We start from the raw sequence: 18,943 nt of genomic DNA, 5'->3' as shown, positions 1-18,943 counted from the left end.
AATTTTTCTTTCCTACTTTATTAAAAAAGAATAGAACTTCAAACCGTTTTCTTAACCTAGTTCAGCACCTTCACAAAAACATGCAAGTTAGTTCATCATCTACATTACTCTTGATCCAACTATCATGTTTAAGGAATTATAAAAGAATGATACAGATGAGTAGAGATTTAAATAATCATAAACTTTATTGTACAAGTTGTAGTGTATAAGAAACTAGTGATCAAAGAAACAATTCAAGGGGAAATTTGATCTGATTTAGTTTAGCTCAGAAGTAAGTTGAGAGTTTCTGAGTGATGGATTACTGGTCTTATTGGGGTTATAAAGGTCAGCACTGCAGAGAGAGGAATTGATGATTCTAAAATGGCTGAGGCTGAAGGTGCACATATACAGAGCTTTGAAAAAAGTTATTATTCCTACCATTTTTTCCATTCTCTTACACCACAACCACATACAGTACTTCATAATATTTTATTTCGATATTTTTGATGGTGGTAATGGTGTAATATAGAAGGAAAACTATTCATGTGTTACTGTTTTAGTTCTTTTTTTCATTTTGAAACAAAACCCTAAGAAGTCTTGTATGTCTTTTTGATTAGATCACGAGTTACTTTCAAGAACACCACTTAAATCAGCGTGTGTAAATTGTCATTTATGTGGTTCATGTCAACCACAGAACAGGCTAAAAATCGAGGGCCACCAGAGAGAGACGTTCCCTAGTGTGGGAAATGAAAAAGACTTCTGAATGCATATATAAACTTCTTCAAAAATACTAAACAAAAGTCCAGTTGCCTCCGTTTAAGCCTGTTTTATGGTCACACTTTAATTCAGTTCATCTTAAAGTCTTTTAGTGCATCTTTCTATCAGCCTTATATATCTTGCAATATTTTTTGTCCTCCAGTAACTCTCTGCAAAGTAGCATAAACTCAATCAGATTGGATGTGAAATAGCTTAAAACATAAAAGATTAAAAAAAGATAAAAATTATCAGGTCAAGCCAAAGTATATTAAATTACTGATATTGGGCCAATCTAACATATAGCTATATTTGATATAAAATATTTTACTCTCTTTGAATACTGTCATGGTTCTGCTATAAAGGTGAGCCTCCTCCTTAAACCTAAATCCCATATAATTCAAAATGTTTTTTTTTTTTTTTTTTTTATCTTTCATGGGCTGTCCAGTGATTAGCTCTATGCACTTGTTTTATTAACTCTGACCACCTACTGACCACCCATGATGCTCCTGCCACCATGTTTACTTTGGACATGGTATGGTACTTACTTTTAATGTGCTCTTTCTCTTTGGCACTCTTTCACATCCCTGTTTGTTTGGCATGTTGGTCTTAAGGATGCCATTTCTACACTAATATTTTATAACAAACCTTTACCGATCAGTATGGTACTTTATTTAGGATAAAATACGTCAAAGTTCTTCCAGTTTGTATTTATTAATCGTTATGACTAATCCCAATAAAATGCATTGAAGTTTGTGGCTTTGGTATAATTTAATTAAAAAACAGTGGAAAGGCCAAAGGCGTTCTTATTTTTTAGGAAAGTACTATTTATAATTTTTTATTCAGATTTGCCGAATGCATATTGCATGAATGGAGAAGACCAGCTAGTGATACATTGATGATAATAATAATAATTGAAGGCGTCTGCATTTAAGAATCTTGCTAAGAGACCCAGAGTGGTGGTCTGTGGAGTACAAACTCAGAACCTCAAGATTCGAAGCTACTATGCCCTAACCAGTAGGCCTCTACTCCCCTAGGCCACTCCCCAGAGCTGTGCATTAGGACCTCTGACTGGATGCTTTAACTGGGTATGAAATCAGACCTCTTCTGTGATTCATAACTTTAAACCTATTTTCACATTTTGAAATAATGTTCCCGGAGGGTAGCCCCAAGAATATCTATTGTGTCATATCAGATGTTATCACTTGGAACATAAAGTCAAGGGAACTTGAGTACTACATCTAAGCTGGACCTATAGGCAATAGTCAAGACACTTGCTGAATCTTTTAAACTGTAGCATAAGAAGCTGATCACAGAACAGCATGTCAGCAGTGCCTTAGCATAGGGATGGTAGGGAAAAGAAATAAAAAGGTGAAAAAAAAATCATACAGAATGCAAGTTTTTTGACTGTGAGAAAAAGATGTGTACCGAGGAAACAATATAATGCAGAGTGAGAACATAGAAACTTTAAAATGTGGAAGCCAAGATTTCAAGTGCAAGCAGTAAAGGTTCAAATATCAGCTTATTTCCATTGAACACCTCTTATTCAGACTCTGCCCAGCTGAGTTTTATCAAGCACCTTTAGTCCTTGTCTTGGTGTCATTACATTTGTGATTGGATTTTCGGGCCCTCGTACAGCACAGCACTCCATAAGAGGATATCTGGAGCTCCATTTGAGAACACTTAAGATTCTCCTCCCGCTAATTACATGGCTCTAATTAGCTTGCGGGTTGAATCCAGCAAATGCCTAATTGTCTATTGACATTGGGCAATGAGCTGCAACAGAACCCTCTGTCTCTGTTACCGTATCGCCTCAACAGCATAAAACCTGCATAGTGCTAAAAGTGTCAGTTCTTGAGTTGTTTTCTCAGGCACTTTGAAGGAAGAGAATACATAAGCATTCTGCTCATAACTTTTAAAACTTGAAAAGAGATTCTAAAGTGTCAGGTCTGTTACAGAATGGTTTACCATTGTCCTTGTCTTGACTGTCTGCCTTTCTAGTTCTCTCTCTAATTACAGTTTTTTTATGAAATTTAAAATGATAAATTAATAATTATCATCACTGATGTAAGACCCTCTTTATTTAAAAGACTAAAACAATATAAACAGCCAAATACCTAACTACAGATTGCCAAAATGGCATGAATTAATATATTATACAGATTTCCATTGGCATTCACTGTCCCCTGTTCTGTAGTTAGAGATCTCAAAAGCTTTATTCTCAGGGAACCCAAAATAAATATTCATTTTTCTTTTAAGATTATTTGACTAAGAATAGAAACACCCTTTGTGTATTACAAGACTTTGAAAGAAAACTGAATAAACAAATCACAACTATAACTGATACATGAACTCTCCATGTTGCCAAACACATTCAAGGTAGAAGCCATCAAGTGCAGTTCTTAGGTAGATTTTTCATGCTTCTATTAAAAATGAAGAAATCAATTAGGGCTATTGATGAATAGATTTTAATATATTCAATATTTAAAAAAAATAGATATAACAAGAGTTTTGTTAAGTTTTTCATAATTTAAAATACATTTTTCCTAAACACTAAAGAGCTCTCAAAGCTTATAAAGATGCCCCCTGTAACATCTCCAGTTAGCCAGCTGCAGTTTGAGGCCCCTGTGCAACTTGTAGCTCCATTGTCACATTCAAAAAACTTGACTGCTTAGTATAAAACATCACCTAAGAGATCTCCTTCGCATACAAATCATTTTTGGAGCCATCAGGCCCATTCAGGCAGCCTTTTTTAATTGCTGCCAGGGGTTTATGACAGTTTTTATCTTGACTGAATATGACATGAGTGGATTTTTACTTTGTAACATAAACATTTGTGAGGTTTTTCATCAGCATGGTTACATTTATATACCATTTTCAATAACATACTGTATCTTTGTTTGTTTTTTTCCTTTGGTTCCTTGTCTGTTTTTGAAGCTCTGCTTTCAACTTCTACTTTCCTCATTTCTGTATAGCAACATGAATACTTTCTTTCTAGATCTCAGTAATGGGTCATGGTCAAAAGAATAGGCTCTGAGAGCTTTTTTCTTATCTTACACTGCTTTATCCAGGCTTGCACTAGAATTTTGTTTTCACTCACTGGCAGCCTGGTGGCAATCCACGTATAGGAATATGGCATAATTTGAATGATTCTATCCCTGACTGATCACCATTGTTTACATCCTGCTCTTCTCACTGGCAAGCTCAGAGCTTATTTATTCAATCTGTGATAACCGTGCCCTCTCCAAATCTGCATGATTCAACTCACCTTATCGCTTGGCTTAAACCTCTATAGGCATCCAGTCAGTGCCAGATTTTTGAAAGTCACTTCACTGAGTTATCTCACTCACTCTGGACCACAAACCTGTTTTTAACCAATGTCTACCCACTTTCCATGGTTTCAATGTGCTTCTGTTGTCTGACCATTGATTCAAGTCTCATCTGGGGATGAGGCTTGAATCAGTGGTCAGACAACAGAAGCACATTGAGAATCAGATTCAGATTCTGTTTTTCTTTTTTTTAAAAAAAGGAAAACAGATTCACAAAACAGGTTTGTGAAACTTGTTTTCTGAATGAGACCATCAAGATCTGCCTAGCTCCAAGGTTGATATTGTCAACTCCAAAACTGTGTCAGTCGCTGTGAAGAGAGCCCATCTCTCTCGCCTCCTTATCCTACGGTGACAACATCAACTTGCTGTCACCTTCTACTAAGAAACCAAAGCAAACAACTCACATATCCTCCAAAATTTTGAGCAGCTTAGTGGCTCTTTCTAAGTTTTCTTGAAGTTGTTAAACTCATCACAACCACCTGTCTCTATCTCCCTAGTGTTTCCTGTTCCTGTGCTTTTTTCCAGAGAATCTATTTTCAATAAATCTTTTCAATGGTCCCATTTGTGTCTAATTGACCTGTCTGGTCCACAATCTTTCTGGTTATTGCATACCATTTGTGAAAACAGAGAGAGGGGCAGATGTGACAGCAAGTTGAAACGGAGGAACCAGCTCTCTGGAAAGAGCTGAACTATTTATCACTAGTAGATCTTAAAATGTTGATCAGTAGTGTTTATGCCACTTTTATATGTTGGCTATTACTCTCTGATACTTTACATTTCATTACTGTTTTGCTGGTTTAATGAGAGATTTGCTCTCATGCTACAAAATGCACATACATATTTTACAATAAGCCCTTTACACTGTCAGTCTCCCTCTGATACATTCATGATGAGTAGAAACAAATATCTGTATCTAGGCCAAAAATGAAAAGGAAATACTGATACTGCAGTTCAAATAAGCTACTTTGGTTTGCAATGTTTGAAAAAAAAAAAAAAAAGAAATATGCCTCTTCTCTATTATTATTGTTATTATCAGTGTCCAATTCTCTGTGTGATAAAAAAATAACAAGATGGTGCCATGTCAAGAGTTTTTCCTAGATGCAGTGGGTTGAGTTGTGAGTATCTTTTGACAGCATCATTATTATTTCAATCTTGTGTTTATGAATTTTATTGCAGCCTTTTCACACCATCCCTGCTTTGCTGACATTTGACTGCCAGTCTGTGCCAAGATTCTCTAGTAAAGGAATCTTTTTTTTTATTTTCGATGGGATTTTCCCAGTTAACTAAAGGTTAATAATAAGTATATGTATGGCCTAGTGAACTGTGCTCTGCTTACTATACGTATGATTGTTTGTGGATGTGTGTGTGGGAGTGTGTGCTACACTTGTACTACTGTGGGTTTTTACTGTATGTGTGTATTTAGCCTTTTGGTATCCCTTGAGGCCAAAACAACACTTCTTCTAAAGTACAAACAACAGCACTGCAGAGCCCAGAGGAGAATTACATTGCTGCAGGTACTGTTGAAGGTGTTGAGGGCCTGTTGAGAGTACTTCTGTCAGTCAGCAAGCATACAAGTTTCTACTTTCACATAGATGCTTTGTCTTGCGTGCAAAAGGTATCCCTGAAATTTCAGGAGGCAAAGGCTATAAGTGGAAACTTTTTAGATTGAAAACGTCAGCAATAAAATTGACAAATCTTTAACAAATATAATTGCAGATATATGAAGAAAATCATGTACTCATGTACATGTATGTGTTTGAGTCCATCGCCCTATATATATTTTTTACCTCATATTTTATGCATCAGAGTGTCTTTAATATGATTCTGTAAATTAACTAAATTTTTTTTTCAGCAGAACTTTGTTGAAATCTATGTCTCAGATAGTAGTCATTATCACAGTTTGCTGTTGTTTTGGATCCAAATTGTAATGAAGTAAAGGCAGACCCATGAATAGGAATTGGTGATGAAATTTAAATGTGGAAGATACAGGGAGACACATTGGAGGACAAGATTGGAAATCCAGCACAAAGAAAACAACATCCAGTTTAAATACTGCAAGGATGTAATCAACAACCAACAACATTAGAACAAGATGACCTTGATCAACAGAATGCATGGGAAGAGAACACCTGGGTGAAAATAATGGCAAAGGAAATCAGAGCCCAGGACACCTGTTGATCGTGATAGCATCATTTTTTTAATTACCCAAGAGGCTTTAAAAACTGACACAAAGGCAAACCGTAGCCCTACGGTAGTTGTTTATTTGCATATTCAAAATTAAACACCGGGAAAATTGTGTAAAGTAGACAGAACTCTGGTGGGAGACTAGCCATTGGACAAGTTGCTTTGATGCAGGGAGGTGATAGATGTTCTACGGCAGAGGCTAGAGGAAAGTTTCAAAACTAAACAGAAAATATATTTTGCTCTTTCCATCTGTTGTAAAAGAGCCCTGTGGAAAAGAATGTAATAAAATAGCAGCAGAAACAAAATTCCAGTTTGGAGAGATTATAGTGCAGGTGGTTGAATAGTACCAGGTGTTCAACACACAAATTGAAATGAAATCTACCAGCAACAACAAACATGAAAATAGCTAAAAATGTCATTTGAGCAGTATGATACCAACAGAAAATATTCAGCAAGTCCAAATAGCTTGAAAAAAGCAAATTGGACAAGTTATCAAGAGATCTGAAAGTACACCAACTTTTTTATTACATTTTGTTTTTTGTGAAGCTCAGGAAAACTGTTTTTTTTTTTTCAGTTATGTTGTAAAATATAAGACCAAAAACAAAGTAAAAGGAACTTTTTAAACATAATTATATTTGCCTTTTAACTTGGAGTGTTACAGTAACTACCAAACAAATGTCCCTACTGAACCAGAGAATTGATAAGGCATTCCTTCATGTTACGATATCAGCTATATGGTTTGGCTAGATTGCATCTACCCAAACAAAGGGCTTCATGAAAGAACAATTCGCACTAACAAATTTGATCGTAAATTGAGTACGAGTGATTTAGGAGAAAATGTTGCATTTGTCACAGTCTTGGTTCTGGTATGTTTTGTTTTCAGTATTCAGTTTTACTTTGCTCCATGTTTTCTAGTTTTAGTGGTTTAATTCTTATTTTGTTGTGTTCTCTGGTTATTTTTTCAGTTTTCAGGTTGGTTTTTATTTGTGGTCCTCTGCTGCCCTCTTGTGTTCTCCTTTTTCCCTAGCTCCTTTCCTGTCTGCTCTGTTCACACCTGCTCCCAATCTGCTCGTTAGTCCCCTCTTTGTTCAGTCTCCCATAAATACACTCCTTGTGCAGTTCCTCTGTGCTGGTTACACGTCTAACTTCCTCCAACCCCGTCTCACTGAGTCTTCCTCGTCAAAATGTTTTGTTCCCCTGATGTCTCCATGGTTTCTGGTTTGTTTGACTTTTTTCACGTTTGACTTTTTGGATTCCTGCCTCTGTTGTCTGTTAACAGTTCATTAAATCATCAAGAAACTCACCTCACCATTTTTGTCCTTTTTCTTATTTTCTCTCAGGTACAGAGACATTTTACAAGTGCTCCAGACCTGATGTATGACTCTTGAACAATCAGTCAGCTGTTACCCAAACCTAATTTTTCACTAAATGTCTGTTGTTATTAAGAGGTTGTTGTCCATTTTATTAGGCTACGTCCCTATGTATTATGGAACTCTGCATCTGGGTCGCACTTGCAGCTGGTAAGTCACACTGGTTCAAATCATTGTCACTTCGTCAAAAGAAAGTGCACTAAGTGAGCTCTGTGGGTGATCAAGCTAATATAGCAACAGCATATCAGACAGAAAATCAAAAAGGATTTACAGCAACAGCTGCTTGAAACTCTTCTAACTTTAAGACATGATTACATTCATATCATTACACCACCTAGGCTTTGTTCTTTGACAAATGTGGAATGTGGACGTTAAGAACGTGGGTTGAATCTGATTTGGTGCACTCATACTGTAGGTAGGAGAAAAAGTGAGAGAAATGTATGACAAGTATGCAAAATGTTGTTACTCGAGGCCCAGTAAATCACTAGTTATGAACCAGTTGCATGGTGTGGCAAATTACTGTGAAAGAGAACATCTTTGACATAATTTTGGCAAAAACATCAGGGAACTGTTGAAAACATACTGTTTGGTCTACAAAAAAGACAATTCTTTAAGGGAAAGAGAAAATTCTGTGAGGGAATGGCACAGCAAGGATGAGAATTCCTTTTAAGCCAGGCTGATATCACATTTGGTGAGTCAGACTCAGCAACCTCTGGTGTTTTGTTTCAGTTGTCAGGCTGCACAGCTGTCACCCACCCTCAGGCAGTAGCCATTGGTCATTGTACACATCTCTGAACTGACATATCCTCTGTTTTACCAGCTACAAACTCCTGAGCACAAAAACACCAAAACTGAACATGGAGGGAAATTTTGTAAAAGTAGTGCTGTATTAAGTTTAGTGATATGCCCGCAAGCCTTAACCTATAAAGTATGTCGAAACAATCCCAGAAACACAGATGCAAACAGCAGTGCCTTTCAGTTCAAAGTGTTACAATAATTGTAAGCAATTACTACATAGAGGTGTCTGAATGTTCCCTTTTAAGCAGCTTTTTAATGCCAGACATCAGCTCTCAAACATAATTGCAACAGGCACTCAAGGTACATTAAAACTGACAGACTAAAAAGATTCACTCTTACCATACATATAGATAACACTGTGTTCTGTAATTATCTATGAGACTGAGTGAGATTGGTGCAAAGACACAAAAAGAAATGATTCAGTAAAACTCTGATGTTGGCAGAAGGTATGGTAGATAAGTGTCAAAAGAATTGCCATGGTGACTAAGAAAGGTCTGCATAGCCAGTCTTTTCACACTGTTGTCTGAGTCATTCAGTTTTTGTACAATTTACTTTTTACTGCAATAGGTTTGTAATTGGACAACAAACACCAGGTCTTTAAATAATATCCCAATTTTCATCATTAATGTGGAATGACAGAAAACCTCTCCCCATTTTCAATGAGAGGACACATTTCCAGGAGGCTAAACACTGGCTCTGGCATCATGCCTTTATATCCTGATAGCTTTTTCCCTCAGAGCAGCATAATTGGGGAGGTGGAGGGAGGAGGTTTGGGGGACACTGAGTGAGCCTGGAGCAGATAATCACATCCTGACAAGAGAAATTATCATGTTCAGTAGCAGTGCAAGGCAGTTGTGTGTCTCAGACACAAATGTCACGCTGCTTTATGCTCCCTTGCCTTAAATGCTGAGGTCATCATTGGCCTGTGTGTTAAATGCTTTGCCGTGAACTTTGTAAATTTCAGGGGGTTCAGCACCCTGTGAAAAACCTTCTACGGTCACCAGTGCCGCAGTAATCCGAGACATTGCAAAGACTTCCTGGAGTGACCCAGTCATTTTTCCTCAATGGCCCTTAGCAATACTTCAGTATGCAAAAAATTTACTTCACTTTATCATATATACACTGGCTGGTCAATACAAGTTTACCAGGGGCATTCAACTTGCTTATTTACATAGCACATAATACTTGGGGAGCTATGACAGGATAGGACAGTGGCAAAGCATAACAGTTAAATGTCACCAATAATCTTATGTGAGCCAATAATGAGGCAGAGGGAGCATTGAAAAACAGGAGCTACTGCTCATAATGGGAGTCTAATGCAGTAGCTCAATGGACTCTTTGTCTTTCTTAGCTCACACGCATAAAGAGGATGGAGTAACAAATTTGCACCCGATGCAGTATTAGTTTTTAAATAGACACACAGCCAAATGTAAGGTCACATACAAAGGTTTAATTCTCATTTTTATAATGAGCAGTGTATTCAAGGCACGCTGTGACAGCTCAGCTATATAGCAGAATATACAAACCAGTATTGGAATAATACTGTGAATCATGCATGCATGGCTTCCTTGCAACATCAAATTGAGGGAGCTCACATGATCTATCCCATTTATTTAATTATCCTTACAGAAGAACACAGCGTGTAGAGAGAGATCGTTTTCCTTTTACAAATGAGGCTGTGGCTTACAGAGGACAGTGGGGTGGAACAGAGAGGTACCGAGAAATGCCACAGAGACTCTTCCAGAACAGTATCTGTGGGTACAGACAGCCATCAATTGCTGTTGCCACCATCTGCTAGTGTTTACAGACAGCACGGTGTGTGACCGAAACAGTCTGTGCCTCAGAGACATAAAATGTGCCTTGAGAATGCACTACATAGATTTTCGGGAAATGTGGTATGTTTCAGAGCAAAAAAAAAACAAAACAAAAAAAAAACACTGCTTTAGAGAGATGATAGATTTAACATCAGAGACAGGCCAATTTAAGAACACTCGTAGCATTATTAGTCCACAAAAAAGCCCCAAAGCTATCCATCTCAAATGCACTGATTGTATTCCTAATGTTTTATTAAGAGTTATTAGTGCAGACAAAAAACCATGACAAGATACTTTTATTAACAAAATGTAGTACTGCCAATAACCCAAAACAGTGCAGTCATGCATTACTAGGTTTGTATCCAGAATACAGAAAGATGAAGATACATTTTGCATATTGAATTAATGCTAATATCAGGCATGGGTGACAATTCTCATGGTCAGAAAAAAATCTACAGTATCTAAGGCAGTAATTTGCTAAACCTTCAGGCATGGCACTGCTCTAGGAAAAAAAGCTATCCAAGTCCTGATCGTTATCTGCAGTTCTTTGGCAGAAATACATTTTCCTTCATTAGTGAGCTGTTGATGTCATTTTATCTTAGTTTAGAAGGTTTGTGCATTATTCGTCATAGGGAAAGTTTTTCAAAACATAAATCCTGATTTAGTCAGTCATATCTTTTTCTCAAAGCAAGTGGTTTATGTGAGGGGTTATATATCATTTCTGTAAGATTATGATTTAAGCTGTCAAACAAGTAGTAGGTATATGTTTATTTTTTTGTCCCTGAACGTATTTCTAACAGCAACGTACCCATCCTCATGTCTCTACTTGTCAAGTACTGTTAATCTTCTTCAGCTATTGTTTATCAACAGGTTAACAACATTTGTACAGAATTTGATACTGCCAAAAACAAAATGTTGATGTGTCTATCATTATTCAATAAGTTCTATGCCTAATTTAAGGCAACCCTGTCTGATATTTCAAAGCAGTTTTGTTCCCGTACTGTCATGTAAAGACATTTGTCCCCAGTTTTTCCTCTTACTGTACCTCAAAGGGAGCTGGAATCACACCTTGGTGTATGTTGTCCTGTCAAAATAGAAATTTATACTTCACTCTTCCTATTTAATCTTGTACACTCTTACCCCAACAACTAACATAAAATGAAAACAAGTTTATGCATACAAGTAATTGCACGTGCACGGCTAAGTTTCTGATAACATGATGATGACAGATAAGTAGCTTGTCAAGAGTGTAGTTTAAATGCATTTCTTTATTTGCAAAAGAGATCACATGATCACATGTAAAAGCGAGATTGACGGTCCGTTTCATCAACAGCCAGTTTTGAGTCTATGTGTGAAAATCTTAAGTAATTTGAAAGAATAATGTAACTTCATGTTAAACGTTTTTCTTTTAATGAAAACCGTTTGAGAAAAAAATAAAACCATCAAAACCGACTTCAGCTTTTTGTTCTTTTTTAAATGTGATCTGAATGGAACAACACATTGGTACTATGGTACTCCAAATGGCATAGTCTGTGTCTTGAATGAACAAGTAGAAAGCTGTTGTACAGAAGAGATGGTTTCAGAGCAACTCACTTTAAAAAATAATGCAGCATAGATCCTTTTTCATGTGCGTGGAGTGAATGCAGAGCTATCACTTCAGAAATGTGAACTCCATATGGTAGATGCCAAAGGTAAGGAATGGTTTTATTACACTCATACAATAGCATTACTACTTCTATAATAAATTCCTTTCTCAGTCAGCAATACCTGTTTGATAATAAAGCATAATAAAGTGATAGCTGACATTTTAGTTCTCAAATGCAGCAGCTGTATAAATCAAAAGTAAGGCTAATGTACTGATTCATATTAGTACATGTAACTCGGAGTGCTTCCATTGAAATGATAACTATTTAACAGACTGTGTCTAACCATAGTCATAGCACATAAACCCAGGTGTTCTAAGTTTTTATAGCTTAAATCTTTCAGTCATTTACATGGTACAAGAGGGTAGCAAGTTGTTGTTCAACCCAAATTTTCATGTTCACTAAAAAGATAGTCTTATGTCTTCCCGAATTGTTTGTTCTCTCTAGGATTTTTGTTCCTTTTTTACATAGAAAGTAACATGTTCTTAGGCTGAGCAGTATGCCCACTCACAGCAAACAAAATCCTGTTAGGCTTTAAGGCTTTAAGTTTGATGCAAGAAGTGTAAATCACTGTTTTTTTTTTTTGTATTTTTCTTTGTAAATTGCCAGGCAAACAGTTGGCTCACTGTGGTAGGCTGAGCACACAAGAATGAGCTCAGCACTATATGGAGGTTACAATAGAAAAGTTTTTTTTTCTCTCTCTCTCTCTCCTTACAGACATAACTGGTTTAGCAAAGTGTCTTTACATTACACTGTTGCACCATTTCAATGCCCCAAATTTTAACATTTTCTATACATAATGGCATTAATTTCAACATCCTTAGCTTTCTTTTTTGTTTTTACAACACAAGATTTCTTTAAAAACTTAAAGTTAACAAGGCGCTTCATAAAAAGGTACTTAATTTAAGACCATTAAGTTGGATAACAATAGCCAATATACTTTGCCAACATAAAAATGTTCCTTAACACTCTATGCAATAATTACTAAATTTAACACTGGGGAACATATTGTTCTCCTATCCAAGAACTTGAAGCATTTGATGAGTCATTTCTTTCAGCACTGGGTTTGTGGGGCTGCACCATCAATCCACTCACAAATAGAGATAAATCCCTGCGTTACCTCTAAAAACAATGGGTTGTTCCTAGAATCTAATTATACTGATGTTGTAAAAGCCTTAAACGTTTCCATACTATTTAGTTCAGTTCCTATAGTTTTAAGAGGTACAGTCTACTATAGCTACAGAAAAATCATCAGATGTTCATGTTAAAACAAAGCAATGCTGTATGCATGAAACACACTGAACTGATAGTGTTTACTTTGTTCTATTGTTAGCCTAGAATTATTGCATTAAGCTCAGCCTGAAAATAACTGTCAGGAATCCAGTTTGTGTGGTCTGTCTTTGTGTTTCCTTTCCTCCTCCACCAGGTGGTGCCCCGTCCTCATTGTTTCTCCCTGCACACCTGCAGCTCATTGCCTCATTACCTGTGGAGTGTTCTTAAGCTGCTGACTGCCACTTCCTTGACGCCAGAGTGTTTGCCAATACAGGGTACTCTAGCCATGCTTAGTTTAGCAGAGTATAACCTGAGTTTTTGGTTTACCCGTTTTGGATTCTCTAGTCAAGTTGAGTTTTTCTGAGTCAAACTGAGTTTTTGTCAACCTGAGTCTTAACTTTGTTTTTGTCATTGCCTCTCGGCAGGAAGTCATCCTGCAAACTGGATTTGTTCTGTCCTTCTCTCTCTGGAAGGTTCAACTGAGCTTCTAACTGAGCTGGGGTCCCAAACAGGAAGTTTGGACCCACTTTCTCCAAGAGGTCGTTTGAGCTTCACACCAAGCAAAGTTTTCATCAGCACCACAGCCCGTTCAAGTACCACAGAAAAACTGAGTGGCAGTCAACTTCTCCATTCACTCCAAACAGGACGTTTGGATCAACTTTCCCCAAGAGGTCGTTTGAGCTTCACACCAAGCAAAGATTTCATCAGCACCACAGCCCGTTCAAGTACCACAGAAAAACTGAGTGGCAGTCAGCTTCTCCGTTCATTCCAAACAGGAAGTTTGGATCAACTTTCCCCAAGAGGTCGTTTGAGCTTCACACCAAGCAAAGATTTCTTCAGCACTACAGCCCGTTCAAGTACTGCAGGAAATCTGAGTGGCAGTCAACTTCTCCATTCACCAAGGAACAACCGCATTCTGAGTAACCCAGTCCACCCATCACCAAACAAGACAATCCCAAGTACAATCCTCACAGTCCGGATACCATAAAGGACACCTTTCCCTGGAGAAGTGACTCTGCAACCTTTCCTCCTAAGCAAAACCCAAAATTCAAATTTCCCACTGAGCCTGAACTAACCGCTGTGTCTTCCCCTCACCTTTCAGTCCCTGTTGAGCAGTGCTCAGAGCAGCACTGGATGCATCACCTTTATTCCAAATAAATCTGTTTAAACCTTTCCCTGGTCTCTCTGTTTGGTCTTCTGCATCTTGGGGTCAGACCTTTAGATAAAAATCATGACAATAACATTGTTTTGTGTGTCATCATCTGCTGGCAGTGCATACTAATGTATCCATCCTATTGGTGGCTTTGACAGTTTTGAGTCCAGCTTCATGGAATTCAAAAGCTAATATTGTATTTTGAGTGTTACTGGTGTATTATCCCTCTTGACATCAAATCTTTAATTTTCACACTTTTTTTTTCTTTTTATCCGGCGTTTTATTTTCATTACACTGTCACAAGTACAGAGAAATTAAATGAACTCACTGCATTTAACCCATCCCCTTGGGGAGCAGTGGGCTGCAATTGTGCGGTGCCCGGGGAGCAGTGTGCGGTTAAGTGTTTTGCTCAGGAACCCAGAGTGGCAGTCTGTGGGAGTGGGGCTTGAATTTAGAACCCATGGATTCCAGGCGCAATTCCCTAACCACTAGGCTGGCACTCCCCACTCTTGATACTGTAACTCTAATCCAGATGCAGTAGGAGTCCTACAATTTAAATGAGCACTTTCATTTGACCAAATTCCCTTTTATAAAGTTCAAAAACAAGTAGCCACTCTAGCCATCAAAAACATGTGGCATAGTTTTGGCACATTTGGCTAAAATAACAGCTCTGTCCGTCAGAAGGGCCCACTAAAACTTAATTGGCCCCTCAACCAAATAGGCCTCAAATGATTCTGCCCGGATTTGTTGCAGCTATAAAAACAATTTTAATAATAAATACGATCTAAGGTTTCTCCAACGTTTCATTAGAACCTTCATGGTGTTTTTATCTGTTCATTTAAAAAAAAAGAGAAATAAAAAAAACGTTTGGCAATACTTAGAAGCTTTGATAAACCAGACAGTACCAACTGTGATGGTGATTCCAGTGGAAAAAATAAACCAGTATTCTTTTATCTCTATTTTACCAATAGTCTGCATTTAGAACTGCCAATTGTGGAGCTATTTTTGATTTATTTCAGTGGTGTATTTAAAGGTGAAAATTGCTCCTGAAACCCTAACTTTTACCATTTTCTCTTTAATAAAAAAAAGAAAAACAGGCAACTTGGAAATAATTCCTATTGCTGGGTACAGCGAGTGAAAAACCAAAAAAAAAAAAAAAAAAATGCCATTAGCTTTGCTAAGGTACGTATGTCTGGGCAGAATTAGAGGTCTAGAGGTATTTTTAGTTCTCAATGACTTGTATACAAAGAAGGTTCCTGTCTCTGCTTCATGGTGACCATTTTTTGGTTGTGTGCAAAACCGGGCATGTCTGTCCAGGTGTATGGGCTCCGATTGAGAGAGCTGTACCAAAAATTACAGAAACATGATGTAACAGAAGCACCCAGTAATACCCACCTTAGGGACCAATTCCTGCTTAGCCTGGAGGATGGTACCATACTTCAGATGTTAAAATGGGTTGTGTGCCTGGACCCTGATGCAACCTTCAGTGCTGTTCAACAGGAGGCTCTTCTATTGGAAGAAGAACAAAGTCCAAGATGGCCTGAAGTGACATGTGCTGCGGTAAGAGACCTTAATGCTTTTCGACCTCACCAACAGAATAACATGTGGAAAGAGGAGCTGACTAAGGAACTCGTGGAGGAGGTAAAGACCCAGATAAAGGACCTTGCCCATGAGTTAATCAAAGACAAGCAATTAACGGGTTCTGCACAAACATCAGTAAGCAAACATCTTTGAAAAATGGCGGCGCCTGGTTTGGTAGGAGTACTTGCGGCTTTCTTTATATACACAATATACTGATGAGTAATCTCAATCTTTCTGACAACGGTCGATCACAAGCGGACTCTTATTTATATGGGACTGATCTGTCATTTTCAAATAAAACAAAAATAAGGCAAGCCCTCAAGCACTTTGGATTTGGCAGGCATGTCTTGGCCGCCACATTCATCTATCCGCAACTCCTCAGCCCGACATCATCTCAATCCAAAACTGCATTAAAACCACGGCAAACTATCGCTTTCATCATCGCCGCTTGCTTGCTTCTATCTGGGGACATCCACCAGTGTCCAGGCCCGCTAAACCTTTCATCAGAAGTAAGCTACCTTCACGGCGACTCTACCCCGAACAGGAGCATTAACGATAACTTACAGGTATTCTATTATTATACACACTACACTGCCTTGCAACATCCTCACCTTCATTCTTGTGCTCTTCCTGCGACTGGATTGAACGAGGGCATCAGCGGGACGGGGTCATTGGAGTCCAGGAGCAGCGCGTCTTCCTGGTTTAAGCCGAGGATGGCACCGTTGCCCCCCCTGCACCTCCACTCTGCGTGCGCACGGCATCTCCACACCGCTCCGGCTGGCCCCTGGTCTCAGAGGCTGAACCGCCATCGACCCCAATCTTCCCATGGTCTGTCATTACACCACGAACACCGACAAGATTTGTCTAGCTTCATCACCGGCCCATACTACATCCACCGGCTACATTCTCGTGGTGCACATTCACACATTCAACACGCCCAACTCCGACTTAAAAATAGAACTATTCAATACTCAATCACTCTGCAATAAAACCACTTTTATTTTTGATCACATATGTGATAAAAAAGTGGACATATTGTGCCTGACTGAAACCTGGCACAAACCTAGTTCATATACGGCACTAAATGAAGCTTGTCCACCAGGTTATACATATCTGGAGAAAGCTAGGACCACTGGCCGTGGTGGAGGGTTGGCTGTTTTCCATCGCAGGGATCTACCTGTAACCCCCCTCCCACTACCGGAACTGACTACATTTGAGAGCCTTTTTTTCAATTGTAAATTGCAAAATGAGACAATTTTGATACTCCTCATTTACCGCCCACCAAAACTCAACACTGGATTCATTATGGAACTGCAAGATCTCCTGACATCACTTTGTGCCACATCCCATAATACGCTTATTCTGGGGGACTTCAATATTCATGTTCACTCGTCTAATAACCGCCCTGCTGCAGAATTTCTCGAACTCTTGGACTGTCTACATCTCACACAACACGTTTCAGTACCTACACACACAAGAGGTCACACTTTGGATTTGGAAATCACGGACAACGCCCCCATTTCCAATCTGCAAGTTGAAGACTTGGGGGTGTCTGATCATAAATTAATTTCCTTGACTTTGCCATTAACAAAGACATATATGCAAACAAAACGTCAAATTCAATTCAGAAATTTAAAGACAATAGATCTGACCCTTTTCAACCAGGATATTCAGGATATCTTACTAACTACAAAATTCACCTCTGTCAATGATTATGTCAACCACTATAATTCCAGTCTTCGCAGTATTCTTGATACTCATGCACCGGTTAAAACTCGGACAGTTACCTTCTCCAGATCAGCCCCATGGTTTACATCTGAACTCCGTACAATGAAAACTGCAGGTCGTGCCCTGGAGCGGCAGTTTATCTCCAGTGGCTTGGTGGTCCTCAAACAAGCCTATCGCAAACACCAAAAGACATATTCCAAAGCACTCACGGCAGCAAGATCCCATTACTTCTCCCTAAAAATCTCGAACAGCCGTGGGAATTCCAAACAGTTATTCTCTGACATAAACTCTCTGGTCAAACCTTCCACATACACGCATGCTGATACCAGTATAGATCATTGCAATAGATTCATGGACTTTTTCATTAATAAGGTGGCATCAATCCAGTCTGCTCTCCCTGTAACAGCTGAATCTCAAGTTGATATACCTCTCCCCACGCAAAGTAACACATTTTCAGCTTTCTCCGTTGTCACCCAGTCAGACGTGGAGAAGATCGTAAAAAGCATGAAAACTTCCACCTGCGTGCTAGACCCTCTCCCCACAGCATTACTTAAGTCTAATATTACAGCCATTTGCCCATTTATCACAACCATAATTAATCAGTCTTTGCGGGCCAGTCAGGTTCCCCCATCTCTTAAAACTGCAGTCATCCACCCTTATCTGAAAAATCCCTCACTTGACCCCAATATTCTTGCCCATTACAGACCTGTTTCAAATTTACCGCTTATATCCAAAGTTCTGGAAAAAGTTGTGGCAGCCCAACTTCATCAACATCTTCACATCCATCACTTCTACGAAAAGTTTCAGTCTGGCTTCCGTTCAGCTCACAGTACAGAGACAGCTCTGGTTCGCGTAATGAACGACCTTCTCATGACTGCAGACCAGGGCTCACCATCTCTTCTCCTCCTCCTTGATCTGTCGGCTGCATTTGACACAGTGAATCACACCATCCTTCTCAACAGGCTACAGTCAGAAATTGGACTTTCGGGTACAGCACTTAAATGGTTTCATTCATATCTCACCAATAGAGCTGAATATGTTTCCTTGGGTCAGTCTAAATCTTCAACTCATACTGTGACTTGTGGAGTTCCACAAGGGTCAGTCCTTGGGCCAACCCTCTTCTCCATCTATATGCTCCCCCTAGGTCACATAATCAATAAACACAAGGTCTCCTTTCACTGCTATGCTGATGATACACAACTGTATATGAAAATGGACTCCACTTCTCCTACAGTTCTTCCGTCTTCACGTCAGCTTTGCTTAGAGGAGATAAAGGCATGGATGACTGCCAACTCTCTTCAACTTAACAGTAATAAAACGGATGTCATCCTTCTTGGCA

This window comes from Cyprinodon tularosa, unplaced genomic scaffold (genome assembly GCF_016077235.1).
Source record: "Cyprinodon tularosa strain WSP-4 unplaced genomic scaffold, ASM1607723v1 ctg68, whole genome shotgun sequence".
In the NCBI taxonomy this organism is placed as follows: domain Eukaryota; kingdom Metazoa; phylum Chordata; class Actinopteri; order Cyprinodontiformes; family Cyprinodontidae; genus Cyprinodon; species Cyprinodon tularosa.
The sequence above is the reverse complement of the archived record's forward strand: the minus strand, read 5'-3'. Positions refer to the sequence as shown.